The sequence below is a fragment of the Sceloporus occidentalis genome, unplaced genomic scaffold, assembly GCF_023333645.1.
Source record: "Sceloporus occidentalis isolate IW3139 unplaced genomic scaffold, rSceOcc1.0.p SCAF_6, whole genome shotgun sequence".
Lineage (NCBI taxonomy): Eukaryota > Metazoa > Chordata > Lepidosauria > Squamata > Phrynosomatidae > Sceloporus > Sceloporus occidentalis.
This window is the reverse complement of record NW_028316986.1, coordinates 59479804-59495286: the sequence shown is the minus strand read 5'-3', so window position 1 is coordinate 59495286 and position 15483 is coordinate 59479804. Positions and strand designations below refer to the sequence as shown.

At 40.0% G+C, this 15483-nt stretch overlaps 1 protein-coding gene across 2 annotated transcripts in view; it reads left to right on the top strand.

Annotated features, from left to right (window-relative positions):
* The first annotated feature begins 103 nt into the window (after window positions 1-103).
* Window positions 104-15483, top strand: part of CNST (consortin, connexin sorting protein) — a 60514-nt gene continuing 45134 nt past the window's right edge. The window contains exons 1-3 of one of the 2 annotated variants that reach the window (XM_089529795.1): window positions 104-165; window positions 7514-7603; window positions 8685-8751. The gene's annotated coding sequence lies outside the window, so the exon portion shown is untranslated. The remainder of the gene's footprint in view (window positions 166-7513; window positions 7604-8684; window positions 8752-15483) is intronic. The other variant, XM_089529794.1, reaches the window with a different exon arrangement.

Below are 15483 nucleotides of genomic sequence, written 5' to 3'. Positions count from 1 at the left end.
GAACGCTCTAGCCTCCATCCTCTCTATGGCCCGTCCGCTCTAGGCGCCGCGGCTTTGTGGTGCTCACCTCTTCTCCTCCAGAGGCCGGGTCACAGGTAGAAGCAGCAGCAGCAGCAGCAGCAGCAGCAGCAGCGTCCTGGCGCTCCACCGGAAGTGCCTCCGGAGGTACGATTAGGAGGGAGGGGGTTCTTCTGGGGCGGGGGCGGCGTTCTTCCCACGGCAACGATGCGATTCCTCCATTAGGTCCCGAAACCAAGCCTTTGGTCCACCTGGGACCCAACCTGCCCCAGTGGGTTAGCGACCACCTCGGTAGGGATCCCAGGTTGGGTCCCAGCTGGACCAAAGGCTTGGTTTAGGGGCCTAACGGAGGAATTGGAGACTCCATGTGAAAGGGATCTGGGAGTCCAAGTAGACCACAAGTTGAACATGAGTCAAGAGTGTGATGCTGCAGCTAAAAAGGCCAACGTGATTCTAGGCTGCATCATTAGAAGTATAGTGTCTAGATCAAGAGAAGTAACAGTGTCACTCTATCCTGCTTTGGTCAGGCCCCACTTGGAAGACTGTGTCCAGTTCTGGGCACTACAATTCAAAAAGGATATTGAGAAACTGGAGCGTGTCCAAAAGAGGGCAATTAAAATGGTGAAGGCCATGCCTTATGAGGAGAGACTTAGGGAGCTGGGGATGAGAAGGTTAAGAGGTGATACGATAGCCCTGTTTAAGTATTTGAAGGGATGTCATATTAAGGAGGGAGGAAGCTTGTTTTCTGCTGCTCCAGAGAACAGGACCCAGAGCAATGGATGCAAGCTCTAGGCAAAGAGATTCCACCTCAGCCTTAGGAAGAACTTCCTGACAGTAAGGGCTGTTCAACAGTGGAATATGCTGCCTTGGAAAGTGGTGGAGTCTCCTTCTTTGGGGGCCTTTAAACAGAGTCTGGATAGCCATCTGTCAGGGATGCTTTGATTGAGAGTTCCTGCATGGCAGAAAGGAGTTGGACTGGATGGCCCTTGTAGTCTCTTCCAACTCTATGATTCCATGACAACCCCATAGGGAGAACTTGGCTTCTTAATACAGTACTGAAGATTCTACCTAAACATTAGGAGGAACTTCCTGACAGTAAGGGCTGTTTGACAGTGGAATACATTCCCTCAGAGAGTGGTGGCCTCCCCTTCTTTGGAAGCTTTTAAACAGAGGCTGGATGGCCATCTGCTGGGAATGCTTTGATTGTGTTTCCCTGCATGGCAGTGGGTTGGATTGGATGGCCCTTGGGGTCTCTTCCATCTCTATGATTCTATAAAGTCAGCCACAGTGGGGTTTCCTGGCCAATCCAGGATTCAAACCCTGGGTCCAAAACACACTCCAGAAATATTCCAGTTATTTGAGCCTTCTTTAACTGCTCTGGCTCAATGCTAGGAAATTCTGGAATTGTAGTTTTGTGAGACATTTAGCCTTCTCTGTCAGAGAGCTCCAGTGCCACCCAGGATTCCCTAGCACTAGGGCAGTTAAAGCAGTCTCAAACTGGACTGTTTCAGCAGTATGTTTTGGACCTAAGTCTCCAGAGTCGTTGTCCAGTGCTCAGACTGCTACACCACTCTGGGGCACACAGTTGGCCCTCCTTTCCACTGATTTTGTTTTTAACCTGGGTTCAGCTATCCACAGCTTGAAAATACTAAATGAAGCTTGATTTTGTTATTTTATATAAGGGGCACCATTGCATTTAATGGGACTTGAGCATCTATGGATTTTGGTTTCCACAGGGGAGTCCTGGAACCAAACCCCAGCAGATACCAAGGGTCCACTGTATAATGTTTGAATAACATCATGCACACCATAATCTCTGTTTCTGATGTGGATCCATAGGTTGTATCCACACTGCAGAAATAATCCAGTTTGAAACTTCTTTAACTGCCCTGGCTCAATGGTAGGGAATTCTGGGAACTGTAGTTTTGTGAGACATGTAGCCTTCTCTGTGAGAGAGCTCTGGTGCCTCAAGAAACTACAGCTCCCACAGTTCCTAGCCATGGCAGTTAAAGTGGTTTCAAATTAGATTATTTCTGCAGTGCAGATGCACCCCTTTCCACCCATAGGGCATAGAGTGGCTCCCTGGGGTTGTAACCTTTCAAGATTTCTGTGTGGAGGAGGGTTACTCAGGGCACCCCTGTGGGCCTCGCGGTTGCCTGTTGGTTTCCAGCCTTTTTGTGTCCTTGCCAGTATAGTAAGCCAGCTTTTTGCACTGGTCTTTGTCCTGTTGCCAATCCAATATCAGATCACTTGCCTGAGGAGACCTCAGATGTTACACATCTACACAGAAAGCATCTGCTTTACTTGAAGAGTCGTGTGATAAAGCGAGGGCATAAGAGCAACCCTATGTCACCATCTAGCTGTGGCTTAAGTTATTTTTTTCCATCAAAGAGGATGCTTTCCATCTAAGTAACACAGGAAAAATGATAAGCATGAGGAACAATAACAGAGTACTTTAGTCATGGCTTTTTTCCACCTTCACTCCCGTGTTGTTTTTAAATTCTAGCTTGGTAGCTATTGGCAACAAGGAACTGCATACAGGTGAGTGAAAAGGCTGGCTGAGACAGGATACACTGTCCCTCTCTGTTCATTATACAAATCAAGTGGGTGGCCTGAGAAGGGACCCACACACACACACACCTCTGAATCCATTTTAGAAATGTAAAGTGCTCTTGGAGAGGAGTGAAACACTTATTTCATCTTTGGCCAGCCCTCAGCAGTAGTTGGATTGAAATCCAAGGCCCTGGAGATCATCTTCCCTGCCCCAGCCAGAGAACAACAGGTGATGGGCAATACTGTACTAAACAGGCTGGACTCAGCACCTCCAGGGCCAACATAGCATTCTTCTTTTTCTCTTCCTTTTAACTACATGCAATAGTCAGGGGACAGCTATCTGGATATGCACATAGTTACAGATGCTTCCAGGATTATTATTACAGTGGGTCCTCCACTCGCTGGGGTTAGGGACACAGGATCCCCACGAAAGTGGGAAAGCCACAGATAAGAGAACAACCCTCTAGGAATCTAGGTTCCCCTGCACAACTCTATGATCAACATCTGCCAGATGTTAACCATAGAATCATGCTACAAATGCCTAGAGAAGTGTTCTCTCTAGGAATGTCTAGATCCTCCAGTATGACTTCTGGTGCACATTGACCATAGAGTTGCTCTGGAGGATCTAGAGAGAACATATTAATCAAATCTGTGAATAATCAAATCTGAAAGTCAGAACTGCAAATGTAGAGGGACAACTGTAATCCCAAAATGTATTATACTTTTCTGCCACAAAGTGGTGTTTTCTCCCAAGTATAGATGTCTGACCTCACTGCAATAGACACAGACTTGGTTTTCTTCTTGTTGTCTTGGTGGTATTATAATTTGAGTATAAAATGCAAAATTCCATGAGCTGGAAGTATCCGTTGTTGTTTTTAATCAAGGTTGGCAAACAAGATTGTTGTTGTCTCTTGCTTTATCACATCAGGAGTGTAGAATAAAGTTGTAAAGTACAGAACAGCAATGGAGGGGGAGAAGAAAAATGTAAATCAGATATTTCTCAACTACTGTATAGTAATACATATGGTTATGTAAAGGAAAGTCCCATAAGACTATAGAACCCAGTGTTTAGAATTGTCCAGCTATATCACTGCCCAGCAGGCTAATAACCTTGTGGGTATATTTACAATGCTATCTTGATTACTTTTAATATCTGTTCAAGATCATTTAGTACTTGTTCCAGGGGCATTTCCTCTTTATGATGTGAACTCAGGGATAAGGAATTTAAACAAAACCAGAAAGGTCAGTAAGGTGTGGTGACTAAATGGCTTGAATACAAGTACATTCCTGTGTTCATCTTCACAGTTGCCTGCCAGCTATTCAGATTGCCAAAGCAATGTCATTAGCTTAATTGGCTCATAATTTTCTACCTAACTTTTTCTTCTTTCTTAAAAGACATGGCTTTAAAAGAGGAACTTTCATTCATGTGGTGTAGATTCACTGAGCAGCAGGCAGTAGTGACCAAAAGATCACTGTGTTAATTTCCCATGCAAGCAAAGTACTGCTCAAAAATCTACAACAAAGACTTTTACCATATAGACGGCAAAAATGCCAGATGTCCCAGCTGGGTTCAGGAAAGGAAGAAGAACTTGGATTCATATTGCAAACACATGTTGGATATTGGAGTGCATCAAAATTTTTCAGAAGGAAACCAGTCTGTGCTTTATTGATCATAACAAAGCCTTTGGTTGCATGACTGTTCTTCTGTGTAACCTGTACTCAGAATAAGGGGCTACTGTCAGGGCAGAACATAGAGAAATGGGTTTACAATTGACAAGGGGATCAGGAAGGCTACCTTTTATCCCCCTATCTGTTTAACTTGTACACTGAAAATCATACGTCAGTCAGAATTAAATTTGGAGGAAGGAAGCATCAGCCATTTAAGATATGTAGAGAACACTATTTTACTGATTGTATGTACAGCACTTTGTAAAATCTACAGTGCTATATAAATAAAGCATAATAATAATAACACCATATTATTAGCAAAGACTTGGAGTGATTATTGAAGAAAATCAAGGAAGAAAATGCAAAGGCAGTCTTACAGCTGAACTTGAGTAAAATAAAAATAGTGAGCACAGCTGATTTATGTAACTTTAAAGTAGATGATGAAGACATTCAAGATTTTCAATACCTTGGCTTAATCAGAATTGGCTGCAGTCAGGAAATCAGAAGAAGACTAGGACTTGGAAGAGCAGCCATGAATGAATGGAACAAATACTGAAGTTTCAAGATATATAATTGAATATTAAAGTTAGGATTGCCCATGCCATCATATTTCCTGTTTCTATGTATGGTTGTGAAAGCTGGACAGTGAAGAAAGCTGATAAGAAGAAAATCAACTCATTTGAAATGTGGTGCTGGATAAGAGTTCTGAAGATACTGTGGACTGTTAAAAAGACAAATGAATGGGTTCTGTGGCAGATCAAGCCTGAACTGTCCCTCAAAACCAAGATGACTAAACTGTCATACTTTGGGCATATCATGAGAAGACGTGACTCACTATAAAGAACAGTAGTGCTTGTTAAGGTAGGAGACAGTAGGAAAAGAGAAGGGCTGCATTCTAAGTGGACTGACTTAATCAAGGATGCCAGAACCCTGAGTCTGTAAGAGCTGAGCAAGGCTGTTGATGATAGGGTGGCTTGCAGGTCTCTCATTCCTCAAACTCAAGCTGATGGCAGTTAACAGCAACAAGACAATCCATTAGATGAGAAGTAAAAATAAGTCGGGGCTTTGAGCAATTATGCTATATATATTGTGAATCGGTGTCCAGTGTGTGGAGGAGGCAGGTGCATGGGTGTCATCTGGAAGGTAGTCTGCACTCATATTTAATGCATCGTTAGTGTATTAGGTTGAGTTAGTTTGTTTTTAAGTTCAAAGTTGAAAACCTTATTTGGATAGGAAAATTGCTAGCTTCTGACATTGTGTTTCTTTTTTGTTTTTCCTTTCTTTTTGTGTAAATGATTGCAGAGTGCATAATTTTAAATAAGGTCTCATTGCAGCAGGATACTGGTAATTACTGAAGCAGTACCAACCAGTTGTTCAACTTCCTAGCTATAATTGCTTTTGTGTTATATAAAAGTGCTAGACCTTCTATATAATATATCAATGTTAAGTATATCTAAATGCTTATTCTGAAAGGTGTCTGAACCATATTTGGAACCACTAAATGGTGACTGAATAAGCTTTGGTTTTCCACTAGTGAATTTTCTACAGAAGTTTGATTTTATCCCAGTCATTTGGAAAGCCAACCAAATCTCCAGAAAACATTTTCCTCTTTTTCTTTTCCTGCCTACTTTACCTTTGGTTGGCTCGGTGGTAGATGAAAGCTGGGATCCAAAAAAAGTTTTTTTAAAAAAAAATCTGGCAGCTATTTTTCTATGTCCAAAGAAGTTTTGATTTAGTGTATCATTAACCGTTCAAACATCAGTGCCATATGGCAAACTACCTTTGAAACTAGTGAAAGCTTCCAAGGAAGGTCTGGTGTGGCATGCTGGTCTTCTTGTTCAGATTCAAAGCTCTTGAAAAAATTACTAGGATGCTCCTTGGATTCCAGCTGTAAACCTATTCTGCTTTTTCAAATCAAGAGGCTTGCTTGCTGGTCATATTTGTAACGTTCATTATTTGTATAACTGTGTTGATAAACAATTTGAATCACGTGCTCTTGGTAACATGAATTGCATGTTCTGGTGCTGCTTTAATGTATAGAAATAAGATTAAGAAACACTTAAGGTTGCTGAAGACACATACATCTTTTTATAAAGACATTGATTGGTAATAAATTGTCTATACTTTCCTGAGTTGTTTTAAATACAAATATGGTTAAACAGAGCCATCTTAAACTGCTTTCCTCCTGTTGTTCTGCAGCCTTCTTTAACCTGGAATCCTCTGGGTATGTTGGACCTAGTGCTGCTTATGGTCTGTAAAGCCATGTGGCCTGGATCCAGGTTATTGGAAGGACTGTATTTCCTTGTAGAAGCCTACCTAAGATCTTTAAGAGACACCCTTCTGTCAGTCCCACTGCCTGCCCAGTCACATTTGATGGGAAAAGGGAAGAGGGCCTTCTTGGTAGCTGTTTCCAGAGGAAGGGTTTGGAACACCCTTCCTAGGAAGGGTGAAATGGTTCCCTTCTTAGTGTCCTTCCATTGCCAACTGAAGATTTTTCTATTATAACAGGCTTTAAAGAATGGATGGTAAATGTGCTTTTAATTGTGAACCATCTTGTTTGGTTTTTGTTTTTAATGAATTTTAAGTGTTTTTAATTCTGTGAATTGTTTAATTGTATTTTAAATTTTTATATGATTTTGCTGATGGTTTTTATATATCTTAATCTCTATTTGTTGTAATATTTTCTAAGTTGCTTTGTATCTCATGATTGGGGGAAAGAAAGGTGTGCTATAAATGAATAAAATAATAAAAATAATAATGATAATAGTCAGGGTGGCCAGTGGCCACACAGGCTGAGGCTAACAGGGGTTGTATTCAGCATCCTGAACAGCTCCAGGTTAGATCTGCTGAATTATCTTTGATTTTGGGAATGTTTTTAAGAGTTATGTCTAGCAAGCTACATTTCAAATCTTAGCGTTCTACAGAGGCCAGTGTTATACACGTTGTGGTGATAATCATGTCAACACTTGTAAAAAATAAAAACCTACAGAGAATCCCATAGGACTATTATGGTTAATCAAGGTATTTCTAAGTTCATGTTTTGGACTTTGTGTCAATGATCCTGATGCTCAAGTTCTTATTAAATTCTTGTTTGAAAAACATCTTTGGTAGCTGAACAAAGTCAAAGGGGTTGCCTGGCTGATAAGTATGATTTACCAAGATGAAGATATATCTCCCACTAGTCTAAATTTCATGTGGTTAGTTTTCTAGCATCCCTCTCTTAGACAACACCCACATGCATACCTGTTTACTTTTAAACCCTCTTTTTTCACAGGTTGAGCAGATTCCGGATACCTCTGTGTAAACTCTTTGCCTAAAAAAAGTCATCTCTTTGCCCTGCAGTACGTTTGAGGAACAAAAAATGGTGAGTGCTTTCCCTCTAATTTACAGGGTGGGGAGTAAGCTCTAAGTGGTAGTAAAAAAAACATGAGATTTTGGGATTAATTTTTTTGAAACATAGGAAATTAGAGAGATTAATAATTATAATCTCTTTTGCCGGTTTATATAATTTCCAGAGTGGGTAATAACCTATAACTAGTTTTGATAGTGACCAAGATTCAAGTGAGTATTTCAGAGCAATATTGCATTTTGAGACGAAGGATTCGTATAATGAGATGAAGGATTCATATAAATAAGGATTATTTAATGCTGACAGTATTATCTCTGTATAGGCACAATAGCAGTATTTATAAAGCATAGGAGACATCAGGACAGCATATGGTTTGAAGTCCTAAACATGTGATCTGCTATGAACTAGGCTGGAAATTAATCCCTGAGCCACTTTCCCCTTTGGATATGGATCACTTTTATTTCAAAAATAGATTTGGGTACCCACTTTAATGTTTTACCTCACATTGACATGGTGATTTTAAAGCTTTTTGTAAACATTTTTAATTTTTGTTGTGGAAGCTGCCTTGGATCCCATCCTGGGAGAAAGACAGCATATAAATAAAAGGTAATACTGTTGCTGCTACAAACCATCCTGTGTGGGCCATGATCCCCCTAATGGAAGACTAGTGCTCTAAAGCCGTGGACCTCCTGCTACTCCCCAATCTCCTGTTTTGTCATTGTTTCTCCACATAAGCCCTTCTACCAAATCTCAGCCTTGGCTTACTCTTCATTCCTGCTCTTGCACAGCTGAATCTTTGTGGAGGAAGACTAGGGAGTGGGCAGGTAACATTCATTATAAATTTATTCTTTATTCTTTTGTGCTATTTCTTTGGCCTAACAAGGGTGAAAAGCGTGATGAACCTGTATACTCTCGCCTTATCCCAGCCAACTTTAGTAGTGGCAAGTAATACACCGCTTCCCTACTCCCAATAGAATTTACAGTTATGGCCTGTGATCCTAGGCATATTTAGTAGGAAGCAAATCCTGTTGAAAATTATGGAACTTTCCTATAAGTAAAACTGGATAGATTGCTCTTTAATTTTGTGTTAAATTAGAATCGGTATGGATATTCAAAGTAACATATGTACACTCCTGAAAAAGAAAATAACTGCTGTGCCAAAAGTAAGTATGTTTCCATTGTGTTAAGAAGTTATTTGTTTACTGAAACTGAAAGTCATGGCTTTCAAAAATTATTAAACTGGCAGGTAAAAAAAACTGGAAAATCAGCAATGCTTCTAATTAAATGTATGTAAGAGGTTAAATTATTTTGAATGGGAATTTGGAAATAATAGTTGACATTTAAGTAATTCTCCACTGCCCATATGTTTAGTTTTTAAATGCTGAAAGGGAAATAGAATTATATTTTTGCTATTTTGAAATCCAAGTTCTTGTACTGTCAAGTTGTTTCATCAAACAAAAATGAAAAAGTACATTCTTCAGCTATGTAGGGAGCACATTTACAATCCAATCCAAATATAATTAGTCATGTTATATCAGATTATAATAGTAGTAACAGATTTCCCACCTCTTACCCCAATCAGATAAACATTGCCCTTCATACTTCCAGCTGATGCAGGAAAATGGCAACATCTGCTTCTCCTACCTCTTCCTAACACAGTCTTGTCTAGCCAGTCTCTTACCTGCTATGCAGCGCATTTGGAGACCAGCCTGCTGCTAAAGGGAAGAGAAGGGGATGGATGATAGAATTACAGAATAAAGGCCTAATACAGACCACCCAAAAAGGGTGGTCTGCCAGCACCCTGGTTTGCTCCCTGAGGAAGTCGCAGCGGACAAACCTCGCGGCTCCCTCGTGGAGCAAAAACAACCCGCAGAAAGCGGGTTCTTTTTGCGGCGCCATAATGATGCCGCAGTGCACTAACGCCGCACTCATGTCATCATTATGGCGCCGCAATGTGCGGACGCTAGGCATCCATTGCGTCAAAATGGCGGCGCCCATCTGTACAGGAGCCCTGGTGGCGCAGTGGTTAAATGCCTGTACTGCAGCCATTCACTCAAAACCACAAGGTTGCGAGTTCAAGACCAGCAAAAGGGCCCAAGCTCGACTCAGGCTTGCATCCTTCCGAGGTCGCTAAAATGAGTACCCAGACTCTTGGGGGCAAATTAGCTTACTTGCTAATTAGCTTACTTGCTGTTCACCGCTATGATCTTTGGAATAGCGGTATATAAATAAAACAAATTATTAATTAATTATTATTACAGGGCGCCGCCATTTTGACGCCCTCGTCATGTGCTAGGGTTGAGGCACGTGTGGGCAGTGCGCCCTTGGCCAACCCCTAACACGTGACGAGGGCGCCCTATAGGCCCATCTGGACCTGGCCTATATTACCATTCCATGCCAGTTAGTGACTTAGAAGGCACAGTCTATATCTGGAGTAAGATATGACAACCAAAGATAATAGAGGGTTAATGTAAAAAATAATATGAATACATTGTACATACACTGTGTGGCTTAAATGACGTTACAATAGTGAATAGCTAGATAATAATTGGCCTTTAAGTCACAGTCTGTCTCAGGTGAATAAATAAGTTTGGCCAAGTCTTCTGTGATACCTCTGAATTTTTTTGACCAAGGCTCTGCATAGGTATTCACATAGTGCAGATTCATAAAGATATAGTTTTTTGTGGGTTTTTCGGGCTATGTGGCCATGTTCTAGAAGAGTTTCTTCCTGACGTTTCACCAGCATCTGTGGCTGACATCTTCAGAGAATGCTTGCCTGGACAAAGTTTTTGTGTGTGTGTGTGTGTGTGTGTGTGTACTGTGTGAGCCTGGGAATGCAGGAGTGATTTGCATGTGTATTGTTCTGTTGCTGATGGCAGGCCTCAGGCTGGGGCTTTCCCAGCAGATAATGATCATCAATTAGCAGACACTAATCCTCTTTTGCATTAGCCTCCCAGCCTGAGGTCTGTCATCAGCAACAGAACAATACACATGCAAATCACTCCTGCATTCCAAGGCTCATGCAGAGTGTGTGTGTGTGTGTGTGTGTGTGTGTGTGTGTGTGTGTATATATATATATATATTATATATATATATATATACACACACACACACACACACACACACACACACACACCCAACTTTGTCCAGGCAAGCATTCTCTGAAGATGCCAGCCACAGATGCTGGCGAAACGTCAGGAAGAAACTCTTCTAGAACATGGCCACATAGCCCAAAAAACCTACAAAAAACTATGGATGTCGGCCATAAAAGCCTTTGACTTCTCATAAAGATATGTTTGCTCTCTTGATAAAAGAATTGGAAATAAATCATATGCTGGGATCATGTGCTGCTGCTTTTGTGTAGCCTTTTTTTCCTACATGATGCCTAACCAGGGTTAGGCATCATGTAGTTTCTCATGATGAGAAACTACTAATGAGGATGCCCTGACTAACAATTGTCTCTGTTGGAAAGCAGGTCTGGAAAGAGAATTTATATCCAAACAGTCTTTGTCATCCTCTATCCCCATGCCTGTTCCTTGACAAAAAAAATATTGGAGAGAAATCATGCATGAATTTTTCTTTCATAATTTTGTGGTTTAATATCAACTATTCTTGATTTTATGAAGGTGACATTGTTTTTTTATATTATTATTATTATTATTATTATTATTATTATTATTATTATTAAATCCCTGCACATGTAAGATATTGGCAAGTACTGTTCGCTTCATTTCCTTTTGTGGATATTTGTAGTGCAGCTTAGTGTAAGTAACACTTTATAGGCTAATCCTACAGCGTTAATCTGTTTGTGTACTAAGCAACACTTTCCTAGATGCCAAGGTTCTGCTTTATAATAGAGGTTTTGAGTCTTCCTTATCACACATTCAAAAATCCAAACTACTCCATAATCCAAAACCTTTTCATGGGTGGCCGAGACAGTAACACCATTGCATTCTGATGGGTCAGCGTACACAAACTTTGTTTTATGCTCAAATTTATTAAGAATATTATGTATAAAATTATCTTCAAGCTATGTGTATAAGGTGTATATGAAATGTAAATGAATTTCATGTTTAGACTTGGGTCTCATGTCCAAAATATCTCTTTATGTATATGCTGATCCAAGACATTTATGGTCCTAAGCGTTTAAGATAAGAGAGACTCAAGCAGCATAGTTTTTCTTCCCTTTGGTGAATCTAAACGGGAAGCTGGATCTTGTCAAAACAATCAGATATTTTACTACTAAATAATTTAAACATAAGGAATGAATTCAACATGTAATTTTGTTAGTAGCTGTTGACGCATATTCCACTATATGTAGGTTAGAAATGCTTGGCATTTATGAAGGTCTTAATCTTTGAAAAAGCAAGGGATATCAAATGTTAAATAGAATTCAAAGGCTTGTGGTGTAGCTAAGAGATCAAGAATCAGATGTGTTGTCTTCAGTCATTCCTGTCACATAGTCTAATTATTTGAAGGACTGTATCTCCTTTTATGAGCCCATTAGAGTATTGAGATTGTCTGGAGAGGCCCCTCTCTTTGTCCCACCACCCTCTCAGGTTCATTTGGTGAGAACAAGGTAGAAGGCTTTCTTGGTGGCTGCTCCCAGGCTCTGAAACCCCCTCCCTAGTGAGGCCAAGATGCTCCAACCCTGATCTCCTTTTTGCCCCAGGTAAAAACATTTATGTGCCATCAGACTTTTTCACACTAATAGAGGCCCAGTACAGACTGGCACAAAACTCCCAAGCACTGTCCAGGCGCCATCATGGCTCCCCTCCATCCACACAGGGGTTGCCATGATGACGTATGCATGGTGCAGCATCCAAACGGCACCACACAGACATCATCATTGTGCATGAGGGTGGCAATGGCTCCCTGCGTGTGATCTAAAAAGAACCCGCCAGGTGTGGGTTCTTTTTAGGCCTCGTGGAGGCCACAGTGTTTGTCTGCTGTGGCCTCCATCTGGGACAGAAAGGGACATCATCTCACTGCCCCTTTTTGCCTGTCTGTATCCCTCCACAATTGGTCTTTTAAATGCTGTGCAACTCAGATGTCAAGGTTTGTATATTAGTTTAATGTATTTTAAAATTGGTAATGTTTTTAACTTTTTTAATTGTTTAACTGTTTTTTAAACTTTATATTTACACTTTTAATGCTTTTGTATTGTTTTTAATTTGTACTGTTTCAAATTTGTTGCCTTGAGCTACCTTAAGGCCCAGTATCAGGAGAAATGTGAGATATAAATAAATAAAGCAATAATAATCTAACATTAAGTAATCACCAGTTGTTGCCTCTTTTAGTCCCTGTGGAAAACACCTCCATGTTTTTCTAACCTGGAGAAAGTAGGCTGTGGGGTTTTTTCCCTGTTAAATCTTTTTAAAATTGGTGTTGTGTTGAATACAGTCACTTACATTGTGGCTATTTCATCTCTGTTGGAATGCATCCCCCTTGTCTCCAGTGATTCCTTATGGAGCTAGGTCCGTGCGTTAATTTCAGTTTCAGTTTACATCACAAGTCCAGGAATGCAAACCTGGCATTAATCAAGGCCCCACTGCATCTGAGTTTTGCACAACACTAAAGAAAAGCCCTGTGGGATCAAACCAAAAGCAATGTTCCTGCAGTAGCCAACCAGGAGGCTAAGTGAAGTCCATAAGGAAGACCTGAACATTAGCGCACCCTCCCTCTCTTGTTCTCTAGCAGCTGGTATTAAGAGGCATATTGAAGGCAATATACAGTCATCATAGTTTCCCACTTCAGATAGAGGCAGTGGTTTAGATCCATCTGTTGCAGGGCTAGGAACATTATGAAGCACAGAGATTAAAAATCTTTTACATTTAATAAATCTAGAGATTGATTTTGAGGTAATATACATATGAAGACTGAATAAAAATCAAATTGCAGTTTTACTTAGAAATGAAAATACATTTGGCCCCCAGAGGGAACATCCTATATTATTTATTAGAAGCCATCTAAGATCCCAGATAGTTACTGTAAATTTTGCATTCTTCTGAGTACACCATGCATGTAACTTTATTGACTTATAAAACGATGCCATGGTGTTGTAACATTTGCATTAATATACGGGCTACTTGGGAATTGCACGTGCTAATTAGCACAAGAAATTTACCAGACAACACCCATTTTTATGTGACAGTGGCTTGAGCAGTTCACTTAGCAATCTGCAACTTGTCCAACGGGAAATACTGCTTCTTCCTTAGAACTGGGTGCTTGTGTTCAAACACTACAAATAAGTTTGAGGAGATAATAATGACTGAATGAGGAAGATAAGACTGAAAATACAATAACTTACAAATAAAGCATGAATGTTAAGAGCATCAAAATTAGCTGAGGGGAGGGTAGAACTTGTTATTTTACTATGTTTTGACTGTTTTACTGTGAGCTGCCTCGGTCCTAATCAGAGTAGGTGGGATATAAATAAAAGTTCATTATTATTTATTACTGTGTTTCCCTGTATGATAGCCACTGGTGGCATTGGTGGTTGAATAGACATGCTGGGTGTTTGAGGAGATAAGACATGCTGGCCACATGTAGGGGAACATTCAGACACAGTATCATCTGACCCAGCCTAAGTATTTTTTTTCTTTACAAAATATATTCTTCAAATAAAGGCAATCTTTTGCTGCAAAGGTATTATTTCTTTTTAAATCTTTTATCTAAGTAATTACAGTGGTCCCTCAACATTTGCTGGTGTTTGGTGTGAAGGATCGCCGTCAATGTGGAAAAGCTGCAAATAAAAAGCATTATTCTTTTTACCGAAGAGAACACCTCTCTAGGAATCTCCAGATTCCTCCAGTGCAACTCTGTGTTCAACATCTGCAAGAAACTGATCATAGAATTATGCTGGAGGACCTATAAATGCTTAAAGAAGTGTTTTCTCTAGGAACTTCTAGGTTCTGCTGCACAACTCTATGGTCAATTTCTGGCAGAATTGCACTGGAGAACCTAGAGATTTCTAGAGAGAACATATTAATCAAAACTGCAAATAATCAAATCCACAAAAGTTAAAGCCGCAAATGTGGGGAGCCAACTGTAGTACATACAGTAATTAGAAATCTAAAACAACTTAGTAGCTACTAAGAAATTCTAATTTCACTGGAGGCTTGATCTGAGCATATAGCTTTGCTTTTTACAGTGGTTACTAACTACAACATACTTATTCAAAACAGTGTAGTGGCAACAGATAGTTTCTCCCATTCTGTTCTCTTGCTTCCTGAATTAACCAGTCTTAGGATGAGTCATTAACTAAATAAATTGAAACATTTTCTTGGTTTTGTGCCTGAAATTCTTTTCAGTATGAAAATAAACTGTCTCTTATCCTGTGACAGAGACAAGCGTTGTATCATTTTAACTATAGATGATCACTTATTGAAGTGCAGTCTTGCATGAATTTCTTTTTCACTAGCCAGTCATCCATTGTGAAGAAGAGAGTGAAAGCTGTATCATAGTTGTTGGGATGATTGAGGTTTATGAGGTACATCTTAGATAGATAATTTCTTTAAATGCTAAATAGTAATATGACAGCATTTAACGTGCATGATAAAACTGGTTTTGAAAGCCCTGTTTTTGGCTACGCACATGGTTAATAAATACCATATTTTCAGTTAGTACAGCCAGCCCTCCATATCCACGGATTTTTTATCCATGGATTCAAGCATCCATGGTTTGAAAATAATTTTAAAATAAGTAAACTCCAAAAAGTAACATTTGATTTTTCTATTTTATATTAGGGACACTACTGTATTTAATGGGGCTTGAGCATCCATGGATTTTTGTATCCATGGAGGGTCCTGGAACCAAACCCCAGCGGATGCCAAGATCCCACTGTATTGCATAAAGGGGGCTACATACCCTAAAGAAGTGGTACTCAACTTTTT